The sequence below is a fragment of the Sceloporus undulatus genome, chromosome 4 (genome assembly GCF_019175285.1).
Source record: "Sceloporus undulatus isolate JIND9_A2432 ecotype Alabama chromosome 4, SceUnd_v1.1, whole genome shotgun sequence".
Taxonomy (NCBI): Eukaryota; Metazoa; Chordata; class Lepidosauria; order Squamata; family Phrynosomatidae; genus Sceloporus; species Sceloporus undulatus.
The window spans coordinates 241,132,714-241,145,978 of NC_056525.1; the positions used below are offsets into that span (position 1 = coordinate 241,132,714).

The window sequence follows — 13,265 nt, forward strand, 5'->3', positions numbered from 1 at the left end:
TGTCCTGAAACCAAACCCCATTGAATACCCAAAGCCCGCTGTACTTAGTTAAGTATTCTTAAATTATGTTAAGTTAGTTAAGTATACTTAACTATGTAAGCTCTACCAATCCTGACAGAAATGACTTGAAAGCACACAACACCACCACAATAACATGTCCAAAGGAGTATTTATAGGTATCAAGTGAAATTCATCCCACTCAAAAACCCAGAGCATGAAAACATGAATTAGAGAGAAAGCAAAATAACATCCAGTAAAAAAAGGTAAACATATACTTCTTGTAGTTTGGAGTGTTTCCTGACCGCCCAAGTATTCTAGTCTTCTCCCAGTATTTTCTTGTGATGGGACTGAAGGGGAATTTTAAAACCCTTTAAAGGTGCATCCAAAATGAGTTAGAAGATCAGAAAGTCCTAGATTCTGTTCCTGTTCTTTCCTGCTCTATTTTGGAGATCTCAACATGTTTTGTTTATCCCAGAATATTCTCTGTCAGCTCCTGGCATGATCAGAGACTTTTTATATCAGCTCCCCAGGTTAGTTTATTTTAGCCCAATATAAAATTGGAAAGAACAGAAACAAAATCTGGGACTTTTCAATCAGTTTGGATACATGCTAAGATTCATGAATGGACTCTGATACTAAATTGAAGTCTGTGGTTTATTTAACGGTACAGCATCAGGTGGACTCTGGGCTGCAAGCCCAGGATTCTATACCAAACAAGCAATTAAACCAACTTTATATAGAATTTTTACAAAAAAACCGCAGTGGCAGCAACAGAGTGACATAAGGCTATTGTTGTTAACTGTCATTAAGCCAACTTTGACTTATGGTCACCCCATGAATGAGAGACCTCCAAGTCACCCTATCATCAACATTCTTGCTCAGGTCTTGCAAGCTCAGGGCTGTGTCTTGCTTGCTTGAGTCTATCCAAGTCATACTAAGTCTATTTGCCGTCATACTAAGTCAACAACAAGGAGCAAATACAATTTCCAAATAATGACTGGCATCCTGTTAGTGGCTAATACAAAGGCATGAGTTAAGCCTTTGCCTGAGTATTTTGATGACTTCAGAGGTTGGTATGCCCTACCTTCCTCTGCAGTGACCAAAGGTCCTCCCTAGACCTAATGTAGAGCCACTGAAGCCTATTTTTAAAAGTCCAATTTGTTCAGTTGAAATACAGTTCAAAAGTTCAATTTGTATTGTATGTGGTTCAATTTGTGGTTCTAAAATTAGAAATTAGACTTCTTCATTTTCAAATATGATATGGCTTTGGGAGGGGGTGTGTGCAAACACTAATCAAACATATCCTAGGGGTGTGAGCTTAGAAAAGATTGAGAACCACTGTGCTACACCATCTGCTGAGACCTCTAGAGTAGACTTCAGCAGCTGATCTAATAGTCAAATGCTTCTGCAATCCCACTGACTCTCCTCCAGGAATTAATAACCATGAGTTGGGAGGTTCAGTGGCTTTACAGTACGTCCAGGAAGAGTTAAAAGGTTCAGTATAGCAGAGTTCTGCATGAAGAACTGCTATGCTACTGTATCCTGTTTCGAAGCCAACATGAATCAAAGTCCCCAAAAGAGTACAAGTGACAACAAAACAGAGGAGAATCCCTGAAAGATGTGTGGCTCAGCAGCAAACATGGTGTAGCAGTGTAGTCAGGCCAATCCATGTCAAACACTGTCAAGCGATCAGTCCAAACGGCAGTCTGAAAGGGAGATCCAAAAGTGTAGTCTTTAAATGCAGTAAGGTCTGAGGTTATCAGGCAACACAGACTAGGTACCCAAGTCATATAAATGTTGCCTCCACTAGATAGGTTGGGTATGAGCAACAAGTTCCCTGGGGAAGATGCTGGAATTTATTGTCTGTTCTTAGCACACAGCTATTCCCTGGTTAATGAGTGTTTGGTTGAACCTCCCTTTCTCTCCTTTCTTTGGCTACTGTAGGTGTTGTTAGCTCTGTGTAGTTCTGTTCAGATATTGCCATGCTTCTTGCCCCTTTCCCTCATTAGCATGGCACTCTGTCTCACTCTCTTGCCCTTCTGGCCCATCTTGTCCTCTGTCTCAGTATCCAGATCCTCGGGGTATGGCATGACACACTGAGCCATTAAAGGATTGCAGCCTGTGTATGCTACACATGTCTGTTGTAACTTATTCTTGTTTTCTAGCTGTTATCTTATCAGCAGAACATGTCAAGATATTTTGGAACGTGGCCCAGAACATTTTGTGCATGTTTAATGTAACTTGAAATCACTGGGGACTTAATTTTCTGTGTCTGAGCAAACTGTTTTCTTCAACACAGTTCTGTTTTATTTAGGCCTTATGGTCACTTTAGGGCCAAACTACACCCCCCCCCCAATGTATTATACTGGTGTCCATGACAAAAATCAATGGGTTTGTTAAGATATTTTTGTTTTCACCAGTTTTTGTTTGTAGAAAAAGACCTATACACTGTAAATGGCTAGAATTTGAGGGTTTTCTTTCTCTTTTGCTCTCTTTTTTACAACTGCTCAGGTAGTACAGTTGACCTTTCACACTTGAGGCTTTGACTTTAGCAGTTTTGATTATTCATGGATTTCATTAATATGTTCTCTAGGTCCTCCAGCACGACTCTGCTGGAAGTTGACCAGAGAGTCATGTTGAAGGATGTAGAATTTTCTAAAAAAAACCCCACTTCTCTAGATATCTGTACATCTTCTACTTTGATTCTATGGTCAGCTGTCTCTTGATGCTGACCATCATGTTATGCTGGAGGACCTAGAGATTCCTAGAGAGGTGTTCTCTCAGGTGAAAAAAGTGTCTTTTTATTTGCAGTTTTCCCACTTTCATGGGGGATTCTTCCACCCCAACCCCAGTGAATGTGGGGGGGGGGGGCATTGTAATATGACACAATGCCTACATCATAAGCCTTGTTCTTTGTGGAATTCAGTAAAACCAATGTAACACTACAGAAATGCCCTGTCCCAGTGCATGAGAAAGTAGGAATCTGTCTAAATCAGACTATTATTGCATCTAGGCCAATATTACCAATTCTGACTGGCAGTGCCTCTCTGGGATTTCAGCTAGGATTCTTTCCTGGCCCTATTAGGAGATCCCTAGTATTCACTGGTTATCTTCTGTTGAACAGCTAAGCAGAACTGACCCCTCTTAACTTTGGAATGCAGACATTGCTGGGTTTGTACAGTCAATGTGATGTATTAATATCATAGAATCATAGAATCATAGAATTGTAGAGCTGGAAGAGACCACTAGGGTCATCCAGTCCAACCCCCTGCCATGCAGGAAATCCAAATCAAAGCATCCCTGACAGATGGCCATCCAGCCTCTGTTTAAAGACCTCCAAGGAAGGAGACTCTATCACCTTCCAAGGAAGTGCATTCCACTGTCGAACAGCCCTTACTGTCAGGAAGTTCCTCCTAATGTTGAGGTGGAATCTCTTTTCCGTCAGCTTGCATCCATTGCTCCGGGTCCTGTTTTCTGGAGCAGCAGAAAACAAGCTTGCTCCCTCTTCAACATGACATCCTTTCAAATATTTAAACAGGGCTATCATATCGCCTCTTAACCTTCTTTTCTCCAGGCTAAACATCCCCAGCTCCCTAAGTCGTTCCTCATAGGGCATGGTTTCCAGACCCTTCACCATCTTTGTCGCCCTCCTTTGGACACGCTCCAGTTTCTCAATGTCCTTTCTGAATTGTGGCGCCCAGAACTGGACACAATATTCTAGGTGGGGCCTGACCAGAGCAGAATACAGTGGCACTATTACTTCTCTTGATCTAGACACTATACTTCTATTGATGCAGCCTAAAATAGCATTGGCCTTTTTAGCTGCCGCATCACACTGTTCACTCATGTTCAACTTGTAGTCTACTTGGACTCCTAGATCCCTTTCACATGTAGTTTCATTCAGCCAGGTGTCACCCATCCTATATCTGTGGGCATTTTATTTTTCCGCCCTAAGTGCAATACCTTACATTTCTCCATGTTGAATTTCATTTTGTTAGCTTTGGCCCAGCTTTCTAGTCTATTCAGGTCATTTTGAATCTTGATCCTGTCCTCTGGGGTATTAGCTATTCCCCCTAATTTGGTGTCATCTGCAAATTTGATAAGTATGCTCCCAATTCTGTCATCCAGGTCATTGATAAAGATGTTGAATAGCACTGGGCCCAGGACAGAGCCCTGTGGGACCCCACTGGTCACTTCTCTCCAGGATGAAAAGGAGCCATTGTTGAGCACCTTTTGGCTTCGGCCGGTCAACCAATTACAGATCCATGTAACAGTTCCTTTGTCTAGCCCACATTTTACAAGCTTGTTTGCAAGAATGTCATGGGGAACCTTGTCAAAGGCCTTAGTGAAATCAAGATATACTACATCCACAGCATTCCCTTCATCTACCAAGCTGGTAATTTTATCAAAGAAAGAGATTAGGTTTGATATGAGATGTAAAAAAGAAAAAAAGATACCTAACAAACTGAAAACTGTACATGAACAGTAAAGCATAGCTTAAAATAGATCTATCTATCTGACAAATAGATCAGTGGCCAGAATTCTGTTGGTTTTCTTATGCATGCATTAATTCCCCTGCAGGCATGGTTGAGCATCTCTTGTCTGTTATACAATGTGCATGCATAACATTCACAATAAGTTCAAGGTTGTGCATGTGGTCCCATTGTGGAGCTGTAGAGATGGATGTGTATTTGGTTATGCAATCAGATATACCTCCCACTGAACAGCTTTACCATTCAACACAGCACAGCACAACACAACAAAACACACGTTTAGCACAATCAATGTGTGACTCCACATGGAGAGGTTTATGCTATATCAGTGCCTCTTGAGCCCTCTGATGTGGGAGACTGACATCGCCCCACCCAGTATGTGCTAGGGACTGGTACCTTATTTGTACCCATTGGCTACAATTGTTTCTTTTATTTCTGGAAAACCACCACCAGGGATAACGCCAGGGATTGGCAGCTAAAGGCTCATTCATGGGCAACCACTCTGTGTAGCCCTGCACTGTGCAACTCCAATGTAGGGTCTTGGGCAATATTTATTTTAAACTAGAAGAAGTTCTTTCAGAACAGGAGCAGCCAACAAAAAAAATGTTGGCTTGGAAGTAAAAGAAGAAGAAAACAGAAGAAGTGTTCAGTGTCTTTATATATCCTCAAAATGACAGCTGTAGATTTATGGCTGGCATTTCCCTCCAGATATGGGTTTCTATGTTGGGTTTAAAAGGAGGAAAAAAATGGGGAAGGAGAGAGCAAGAAGCAAGGTTCTTCTTGTATTACAGAATTAAACTTAGCTTACAGTTCAACTTGAGATATGTACTGTATTGTGTTGCTTTTGTCAGGAGTGCCCACAAAAGGTGCATAACTTTTTATATTTCTAGTGTACCAGGGAGGACTCACCCCAGCTGAGTACTGTAAGATTACCTTTGCCTATAATGTGGCAGCTTTGTCATCTTTTACAGAGTCTGCTGGCAATAACAAATGCCTCCTAGACGGCGGTGCTATTGCAAGCCACTCCAACTCTCTCCTATTGATTCCCCCACCCCTTCACGCATGCTTGTTTAATAAGAAAAAATGTTGTTCGAAACCGAGTCTGATCATCTTAAAGATGTTATTTACTTTTTGAAAGGTGCGCTGGATTATGATTAATACGGTGAATAGCTGAGACCTAATAGAGGCAATGCTTCTTTATATAGCCAAGTGGTTCAACGTTTGTGGGGAAGAGGAGAGAGAGAGAGAAAGAGTCAATTCTGAATTAAACCCACTACATTTTTCTGTTTCGTATGAGAGCTGCAGCCTCTTTCTTTTTAATAGCTGTCTGGCAGAGTTGTCAATCTGAAGGGAGCCAAATTATGCTGTGGCAAAGCCACGGTTCTCTGACCGTGTTTGGTATTTTTCAGAATTTGCCAGTCACAAGGAGGGGGATGGAAGTATTTCAGACTTGAAACGGCTTGGGCCCAGCTCTGGGAGAAAGGTGGCATATAAAACAAACAAATAAAACAAACAAACAAATAATAAATACACAGGACACCCCTGCTCTAAACACTGGAAATATTTATTCAGATAAAATCTTTCTCGCTTTAGGGATTTCAGTGGGATCCCCTCCCTATACATTTTTGAGCCTAGCTTTGCACCCAGAATGTTGTTGACTTTCAAGCTTTGCATGCAAAAGCACTGGAAACTTTTAAAAAATTTAAGCACTGTTAATAATGCAAGTTTCAGTTCTGTGGACCTCCTGTCCTCTCTTTGAAATCATCTCCTCCTCATCATCACACACTCAGGGTGCATCAACACTGTAAAAATAATGCGGTTTGACATCATTTTTAAGTGCTGTAACTCCAACCTATGGAATCCTGGGATCTGTAGTTTTACAATGTCTTCATCCTTCTCTGCCAATGAATGCTGGGGCCTCACAAAACAACAAATTCCAGGATTCTGTAGGATGGAGCCATGGTAGCTAAAGTGGTGTTAAACAACATGCCCTATCTTCCACAGGACTGCCCTTCAAATATCCGAAGATGGCTATCCTATCAACTCCCAAGCTAAACATATCCAGCTCCACAAGGCCTTCCTGTCTTCTGCTTCATCCTTTTAAGTGGAGATACCACTGGCTGAATATGTGCGACTGTTTGCATTCAGTGCATTTGGTTTGCAGCAGAACTGTGTTCATCCATCTACAAAAGAGCACCTCAAGATTTCTTATACAGTCAGCAGGTCTGTTGCTGTAGTGATGGCAAATCTGTTTTCAGTTTTATGGCTGCTCCTCCTTCAGGTGATCCAGGCTGTATGTGAGCCATCCAGTTGCCACTAGCGCCTATTCCTGACATGCCCAGCACCAGAGAGAGCCCCATAGGCTTTTCTAGGAAGAGCAGCTATCAAACCAAGCAACCCTATCCAATAGCCCTGCTCAGACTTTGCAGACTCGGGCGTATGGCTTCCTTGATTGAATTTATCCATCTGGAACCCTGTCTTCCTCTTTTCCTACTGTCTTCTATCTTAGTGAACATCATTATCTTTTCTAGAATGTTATGTCTTCTTATGATATATCCAAAGTATGACAGTCTCAGTTTAGTCATCTTTCTCCCCAAAAACACTAGAGCCAGGGACCACAGAAACAGCCCAGGAGGCCTTGCGTGGCTTTGATCACTCCTGGTCTAAAGGGAAATATAGGTTGTGTCTCCCTTATCTGGAATCCTGAAGTACAAAATATTAGAAAACTCAAAATTATCCATGTGGGTGGCTGAAATAGTGACATCTTTGTTTTCTGATGGTTCAGTGTATATGAACTTTGTTTCAGGCACAAAATTATTAAAAATATTGTTTATAAAATTACCTTCAGGCTTTTTGTGTAAAATGTATATGAGACATAAATGGATTTCATGTTTAGACTTGGGTCCTATCTCCAAGTTTTCTTATTTTGTATATGCAAATATTCCCAGATCCAAAACACTTCTGGTCCTAAGCATTCTGAATAAGGGATACTGACCCTGTATAATTTTCAAAGTGGACATTCTTCTGCAGTACATCTCTCTCCTAATTTTTGTGGCACTGAATCTTGTAGGGAGTGAAGAGTTAAACAAGCCATCTTGATTTAAGAGGAGGTGAGTGATGGGGATAGAAAAGCGGTGGAAATCTTCCATTCATGGTAGAGTGGATTCATCCTGCAATAAAAGAACATGTCAGTCTGCTTTCCATGGGGTCACTTGCAGAAATCTCTTTCTTCCTATTGCCTTGCTTTTAAAAAGAAAGCATATTATTTGAAGCATGATCTTGCAAAGCCTGGTTGTTTTGACTGTACTGTTTCAGTCAGCAAGCTTGCAGAATCAAAAGTTCCCCTGAAGAAATATTCTCCACACACCAAATTAGGATGCTAGGGAGAAAGCCAGGCTAGAAAACTATTTGCCTTGATATGCTAGTTTTCTATGCACGGGGAATCATGTCACTTGCAACTTGTAGTTTGATGTGGTCCTCATCATAGGACTAAGCCATTGGCCTTCCTAGTTCAGTATTGTCTATTCTGAGTGGCAAGACCACTGTAAGGGATGGTTGGATAGATGTCCTGGGGTAGAAACCATATTTCACCACCAGGCTTCCTTGAGTAACTATTCTAAGACATTGTTGGTGACCCAGAAGTGATGTTGGTTCTCATTTTTGTTTTGGCCAATTTTCAATCATTGCGGTGGTGGTGGTAGTGGTTGTGTTTTGTGGGTTTGTGATCAGATATTGTTTGTGGTATAAAACTGGAGGTCTACCAGCTTTGGGGGTATCAGGGGATGGGGTTTATTTGTCTGTTTTGGTTGAGAGCAGAGTTGTACCTAGGTGCCTTTCAGTAGTCAGCCAAACAAAAACAATTGCATAAAGAGGTACTAGAAACCTCCTTATGCAACAGTAGAAAAAGTCAGTCCATCGATGTAATCCCTGGTTAGACTAGTGTAAAACTCCCCAAAGATTACTGCTATGGAACTCTCCAAAATTGCAGCTGGTTCCTTCGCTGTCTGTTTGTCCATTCCTTGGTCTCAGTCCCTGCTTCCTTCCAGTTTACATCGGATAGAAAATATTGTTTGCGCTGCCTTTTGTTTACTGCGGCATTTAATATTTCATGTCTGGGATGTGAGTAGGGCCAGAAATGCCTCTGTTCTTTTAGTACTTCTTTTCCAGCTGGGAGTCTTTTTGTTTATTTTATTTATTTTATGGGCTCAATGACTTATTTATTTAATTGTTATTCCCTTTAATTAAAATGCAAACTATTTCCAAGACATGTGTGGCTTTTGGTGATTATAATAATGGTGATCATTCTAATCCCATTGGACTGATGTAGTAAAATACAATGGGGGGGGAACCAACTTACACCAACAGCAGTTGCCTGGTTTTATTTCATTATTATTTTTTAGCCAGCGAGAATAGCAATTGGTTTTTTAAACATTTCATTACTAATATCAAGGAGACATCCTTTGAGAACTCCTTGGTTATACTGGGAGAATGATGTGAAAATTCAGACATTCATCACAGCTTTATTTAAGTAAGTCTCGACTAACCAGTGTTTTTGTAAAGTACAATAACACCTAAAATGCACAAAAGGGTGATACCTTTATTAGAGTGACCAAAATGCACAAAATATAAATTATAAGCTTTTGAAGCTCCACTTGCTTTTTCATCAAGCAAAGGTGTTAAAATCATACAGGAGAAAGAAAAGTATAATAATGTTAGAGTCACAGGCCTACATTTTGTCAAGATGTTTTTGTTGTTGTTCTCAGTTAAAATGGCATGGTGGGATATTCATGTAGACCGGTCACTCCTCCTTCTGACCATATGGCTTCTGGGAGACAAAGAGTCATAAAGTCCAGGAAAAAAAATGCTAAATTCCTTTAGCAAAACAAAAAGATACTTCCTTTGTGAATTTTAAATGATGAATTTTAGGTGTGGATTATTTTAATATGTGTACGTCTTATTTGTCATTTTTAACTGATGTGTATTTTAACTGATGTTGCTTGTGAAGTGTTGCAGTCCCCTGTCTCGATCCATGGGGAGAGGTGGGTAAGAAATAATAATAATAATAATAATAATAATAATAATAATAATAATTTGAGATCTAGGTTGCTAATAGAGTTTAAATTTTATTTCCTGAACCTTACAACTCTTTGTTTCCTAAAACCAGGAGGAGGAGTGGCCTGAGCTGAGTTACCATTCAACAGTTAACTGAATATGTCCATTCCTCAGAGAGTAACTAATAGTGTTCAGGCCCATTTGTTGTTTTTAACTACTATAACTCAAATTCAACTTATGGCAATTTTATGAAGGAGAGACTTCAAATTCACCTTATCATCAGTAGACTTAGAATCATAGACTTATAGTTGGAAGAGACCACTAGGGCCATCCAGTCCAACCCCCTGCAATGCAGGAAATTGCAACCAAAACATCCATGACAGATGGCCATCCAGCCTCTGCTTAAAAACTTCCAAAGAAGGAGACTCCACCACTCTCAGAAGGAGTGTGTTCTACTTTCGAACAGCTCTTACTGTCAAGTCGTTCATCCTGATATTGAGGTGGGATCTCTTTACCTGTAGCTTGTATCCATTGTTCTGTGTCCTAGTCTCTGGAGCAGCAAAAACAAGCTTGTCCCAACTTCAATGTGACACCCATTCAAATATTTTAACAGGGCGATCATATCACCCCTTAACTGTCTCTTCCCTCACCATTTAACTCTTGATCAGGTCTTGCAGACTCAGGGCCATGACTTCCTTGACTGAGGGGCTAAACAGATGGCCCCAAAGGAGCAGCCCTTTTGACTGCTGGATTGGGGCTGCAGTAACTGCATGCCGTGGCCTTGATCTGGCAATTTTATGGCAGAAAGAAGTGGCAGAAAGCTGTTATTTTTGAACTCAGCAAAAAGTCACCCTTGCCGCAGCAGCAGCTTTTCCCTGTTTCCTTGGTGCAGCATATCAAAATGCTGTGCTGCAGAAACGTCATGACATCAGCCACCATCTGGGCAGGTGACAGCATGACGCTGGCATCGGGGTGGAGTCAGGGTGGGTGGCAGTCTGTTGCTATGCCCCCAGTCCACCCTGATGCCAGCATTTTTTGCCAGTCTGTATAGCCTGTAGGTCTACCCATGTGGAATGTGGTGTTCCTCTTTTCCTGCTGCCTGCTTACCAAGCTTAATCATCTTCTCTAGTGAATGTCTTCTCGTGATATCTCCAAAGTACAACAGTCTCAGTTTTGTCTTCTTGGCTTCTAGGGGGCAGTTCAGGTCTGATTAGCCCTAGAACCCATTTATTTGTCTGTTTTAGCAGTTCACCGGATCTGTAGAACTGTTCTCTAGCACCACATTTCACATGAGTTGGTTCTCTTCCTATCAGCTATCTTCACTGCCCAGCTTTCACAACCATACACAGAAGTGGGAAATATGATAACATGGACAATCCTAACTTTAGTATTCAATGATATATCTTTACACTTCAGAACCTTGTCCAGTCCCTTCATAGGACCTTTATTTATTGATTGATTGCAGTCTCCATATGACTGAGCCAAGATATAGAAAATCTTGTACTATTTCAGTGTCTTTGTCATCAAAGTTGTGTAAGTCATCTGTGGCATTTTTCAAAGTAACTTTCCAATTTCTTTTTAAGTCTGATGTCACCCCATCTTCCAGACTCAATGTGCTTCTCCTCCCAGCCATTCTTAAGGAGGTATATTGCCTCTCCTTGCCATCTGTCTGTTGTGAATTCGTCTGAAATCAACAGCTCCATCAACCAAACCCTACCTTGCAACTCAGTCTTTCCCCCCTTTCCTTCACTAATTATGCTTTCTATGTACATCTGTCAGCTCCCCCACTCCACCTCCTCCGGACCAGATTGCTGATATTATTTCAAAGGGAATGTGATGGCTGTTTATCCTGCTTCCTACCAGCACCATCTCCATCACCAGCAGTTTCTGGTTCCCTTTCCCATTTGGATTTTGATCAGAATGTGTTTGGATTGGTAGGCTTCCAAATGCTCTTATTATACTGGATTTGGTTTTAAAAAGTACTTTGCCCTAGAACACAAATAGTTCTCAAAGAAAACTCTCTCCCTTCAACCTTCAAATGGTGAGTTTAACTGACAGTTCTCAAGTTCAACAGAACCCAGTAAAAAATCCCAGTTTTCACCATCACCTTGCTTTAGCCTCCAAGGTTATCTAAGAAATTTCTCCATAGCATTTCTGGAAATATCACAAAATATCTTCTGACTTTATCCATCTATGCTTACTTATTACATTTATATTCTTCCTTTTTTCTCCGAGGAGCCCAGACCTCATAACTGGTTTTTCCCGGCCCAACCTCCATTTATCCTCACAACAACCCTGTAAGGTTGGTCAGAGTGGGAGACAGTGGGTGGCCCAAGGTTCACCTGATCAACTTCATAGCTTAGTACGGATTTGAACTGAGGTCTCTGAGGCCTTGGAACATTACATTTTGGGCTATGTACAAACTCCAGAAATTTCAGAAAATTGGTATGTATATATTTATATGCATAACAGAAACTGTTTACTTTTAAGAGATAATGGTGATTTTTTTAAAAAGAGGAGATGTTTTATGTGTTGGCTCAAACATCACATTCATAGCATATCATCATCATCATCATCATCATCATAATCATCATCATCATCATCATCATCATTTGTATCCTGCCTTTTCTCCAAGATTGGGACTCAAAGCAGCTTACAGTTTAAAAGCACAGTACAATTAAATACTTGCAAATGTGACAAAATTGTATTAAACTATTACAATATTAAAAGAGAAAATGTTTTTGTTTATTTTGAAATAGGCCTTGAGTTGCCTACAACGTCATGAAATCTGACGCCTACAATGTCATATAGTTTAATGTATTTCCCCTTCTTTTATAGGCACTAAATCTTTTTTAAAAAACACCTAGAGAGGCTGCAAGTGGACACTGACAATTCCTGGCTTCATGGAGCTCTGTTGTGAAATGTCTCATTTCCTTGTTGTGGGAGTACAAAGAGCCAAGAACCTTGTGTCACCTTAAGTAATAATATGTTTTATCAGGCATAACTTTGGGGGATCACCGGTCACTTCATCAGATGCAAGAAAGGCTACTAGTTAGGAGATTTTGACTTGACTTTAGGAAGAATATCTTGATGATATGACATTTTCAGCAGTGGAACTAACTGACCCAGAAGGTGCTGGATCTTCTGTAGCTAGTGTCTTCTTAACAGAAATGAAGGTGCCACCACTGACAAGAAATGAAGGTGCCACCTGTCTCAAGATCTTGCTAATACCCTCTTGCTTATAGGGTGCATCTGCACTGTAGAAATAATGCAGTTTCACACCACTTTAAATGCTGTAGCTCCAGCCTGTGGAATCCTGGGATTATTAATTTTAAAAGGTCTTTAGCCTTCTCTTCCAAAGAGTGCTGGTGCCTCACAAAACTACAACTGCCAGGATTCCATAGAATGGAGCCATGGCAGTTAAAGTGGTGTCAAAGTACATTATCTCTATAGTGTAGATGCAGCCTTAATTGTGGTTATCACAATAGAAATGTGATTTTATTCAGCTTTGACTTGAGCAATTTGCTACATCTGCGTGGAAAGAAAGAATAACCACTTGATTTTACCATAGTGTTGTTCCTCCCAAAACATTCAGTTGGGTTTTATTTAATTTTATTTGAAATTTATAGTGAAATTTATAGTGATTTATATAATGCCATCCATCCATCCATCCATCCATCCATCCATCCATCCATCCATCCATCCATCCATCCATCCATC

General features: G+C 40.6%; 1 long non-coding RNA gene across 1 annotated transcript in view; it reads right to left on the reverse strand.

Annotated features, from left to right (window-relative positions):
• Positions 1-7,494: 7,494 nt before the first annotated feature.
• Positions 7,495-13,265, reverse strand: part of LOC121929265 — a 29,201-nt gene continuing 23,430 nt past the window's right edge. The window contains exon 3 of the long non-coding RNA XR_006103638.1: positions 7,495-7,663. This is a non-coding gene — a long non-coding RNA (uncharacterized LOC121929265). The remainder of the gene's footprint in view (positions 7,664-13,265) is intronic.